The sequence below is a fragment of the Polyodon spathula genome, unplaced genomic scaffold, assembly GCF_017654505.1.
Source record: "Polyodon spathula isolate WHYD16114869_AA unplaced genomic scaffold, ASM1765450v1 scaffolds_2070, whole genome shotgun sequence".
NCBI classification, from domain to species: Eukaryota; Metazoa; Chordata; class Actinopteri; order Acipenseriformes; family Polyodontidae; genus Polyodon; species Polyodon spathula.
Genome location: NW_024473544.1, coordinates 1 through 2,500, shown reverse-complemented (window position 1 = coordinate 2,500; position 2,500 = coordinate 1). Strand labels below are relative to the sequence as shown.

The window sequence follows — 2,500 nt, the reverse complement described above, 5'->3', positions numbered from 1 at the left end:
CCTCCCCCCCCCCCCCCCTCCCCCCACCCCCCCCCCCCTCCCCCTCCCCCCCCTCCCCCCCCCCCCCCCCCCACCCCCCTCCCCGCCCCCCCCCCCCCCTGCCCCCCCCACCCCCCTTTCCCCCCCCTCCCCCCTCCCCCCCCCTCTCTCCCCCCCCCCCTTCCCCCACCCCCCCCCCCCCCCCCCCCCGCCCCTCCCCCCCCCCTTCCCAAAAAACTCCCCCCCCCCCCCCCTCCCTCCCCCCCCCCCCCCCCCCCCCAGCCCACCCCCCCCCCCCCCCCCTTCCCCCCCTCTCTTCCCCCCCCCCCCAACCCCCCCCCCCCCCCCCCCCCCCTTTTAACCCCTTCTTTCCCCCCCCCTTCCCCCGCTCCCCCCCCTCCCCCCCCCCCTCCTTCCCTTCCCTCTCCTCCCCCTCCCCCCTCCTCCTTCCCCCCACCTATTTTTAACAAATAACAATACAAATCCTCAAACCCCCCCCTTCCTCCCCCCCTCACCCCCTCCTCTCCTATTGGTAGTCTTTTTTTTGTTGTGGCTGGGGCAAGGAGGGGGTATTAGGTCAGGCTCCCCCCCCTCCCTCTCTCTCTCCTCTCCTCTCCTTCTCCACCCCTTCTCTCTCCTCCCCTCTCCCCCCCTCTCCCTCTTTCCTCCCTCCCCCCCACTCTCTCTCCCCCCCCCTTTTCCCCTCCCCTCTTCCCCCCCCCCTCTCCCCCTCTCCCCCGGAGAAGGTTGGGGAGAGGGGGGGGGGAGGAGGAAAAGAAGTTTCCCACCCCCAACCCCCACCCCCCCCCCCCCCCCTCCTCTCTTCCCCCTCCCCCCCCCCCTCTCTCTCTTCCTCCCTGCCCCCACCCCTCCCCCTTCCCCCCCCCCCTTTCCCTCCCCCTCCTTCGCACCCCCACCTCCCCACCTCTCCCCTTACGAGACCTGTTTTCCATATATTAAACTATGACATTAGTTGTAGTCTTGTTGTTTGGTTGTTGGTTTATGTGGAGTTCTAAAGAAACAGGCAATGTTTTTTTTTTTTTTTTAAAAACAAAAAAAAATAAAAAAATTCAAAAAAAAATACATTAACATCTAACTTTCTTTTCTATTGTGGTGGAAGAAAACCCCCTTTCCTTCAAGAAAAAAATTAAAGTTAAATTAAAAGAAAGAAAGCACTAATAGGTTGTGTTAGGGGGGGTGGGTGTTGGGGTGGAGTGGGTGGGGGGGTGGGGGGGGGTAAGGGGGGGGAGGGGAAAAGTGGAGGGGGAGGGGGGGAAGGAGGGGTAGAAAGGTAGGTGATGGGCTCCAACAGGGGCGACCGCCCTTTCTGTGCTCATTCTGCTTTTAAACTCCAGGTGGAGCCTCTCCCCGAGGGGAAGGGCTGTCCAAAAATTGGATCGAACTCGTAAATGCTCCTCTCCACGGAAATCTTTAGTAAAAGGCGAAAGATTTATTCGAGCTGTAGAGAAGCCAGAGTGTGCCTTTGCTGGCGGCCGAGCCCTTCCGGCCGGCCCAAAGGCACTCCCCTCTACCAAGCGGCAGCAAGGCCACGCAAAACAAAAAAAGGGAACTCTTCCCAAAACGCATCTGCCGTTCCGCCCCGGCGAAAGGGCGCTTTGCTGCTGCTGCTGCCGCCGCCTTGAAAGCCAGGGCTCCTTGCTTGCCTCACTCAACAGCTCCGAATCCGCTTTACAGCTGCGCTCCTCTCCTCCTCCCGCGAGCGCAAGGCCTTCTGGGTACACTGGCCTGCTGCGTGTGTTAGGCCTGCCTGAATATTAAATATTTAAAAAAAAAAAAAAAAAAAAAAAAAAAAAAAAACAGAACAAAAAGAGCGGGAAAACAGCACGTCCCAGGAAAAGGGGTGGAGGGCGCACCCTTTAGCGCTCTCTCTCTCTCTCTCTCTCTCTCTCTCTTTTGTCCTTTCTGAGAACTGTGCACCGTTCCCGGAGGTACTGCAATACCGGGTCGATGCGTGGAGTGGACGGAGCAAGCCCCGCTTCCATCTCCCGCTTCCTAAAATCAATTTAATATAGACAGTACCCCTATGGTGGACGTATCAGACATTAAACTGATAGGGACAGTTTTTTTATTTATTTATTGATTTATTTATTTATTTATTCTTAACAAATAACAATACAAATAACAAGACATTATCAAGACAAACAAACACATTAACCATCAGAAAAAAACCCGTTCTCATAATCCAGTCTATTCCAAAGTCCAAACCGTTCAAATCCATCCCAGCAAAATCTTAATCCAAAACTCATTACCCCCTCCAAACCATTATCCAAATCCATTTCCTATTTCCAAACCATAGTCCATAAACCATCTTCAATCCACTTTCTATTTGATTTCTGTTTCTGAATCTGTCACCTCGACTCTACACACACACATGATCGGAGCCAAGAGGCCGAGAAGCGATGCGCACAATGGTTTTAGCCAAACGCCCCGGGCGCGGCCGCCCGCCGGAGCAGCCGTGGTACTTGCTTCTCGGGCGGAGGGAAATAAAGAAAGGTAGGTG

The 2,500-nt window shown here is 56.3% G+C and overlaps 1 non-coding gene and 1 pseudogene across 1 annotated transcript; both read right to left on the bottom strand.

The window, feature by feature from the left end:
- Positions 1–1,340: 1,340 nt before the first annotated feature.
- Positions 1,341–1,458, bottom strand: LOC121310395. The gene has a single exon (XR_005948791.1). It is a non-coding gene; the product is annotated as a U5 spliceosomal RNA (small nuclear RNA).
- Positions 1,459–1,906: 448 nt separating this feature from the next.
- On the bottom strand, positions 1,907–2,114 carry LOC121310394 (annotated as a pseudogene).
- Between the last annotated feature and the right edge of the window lie 386 nt (positions 2,115–2,500).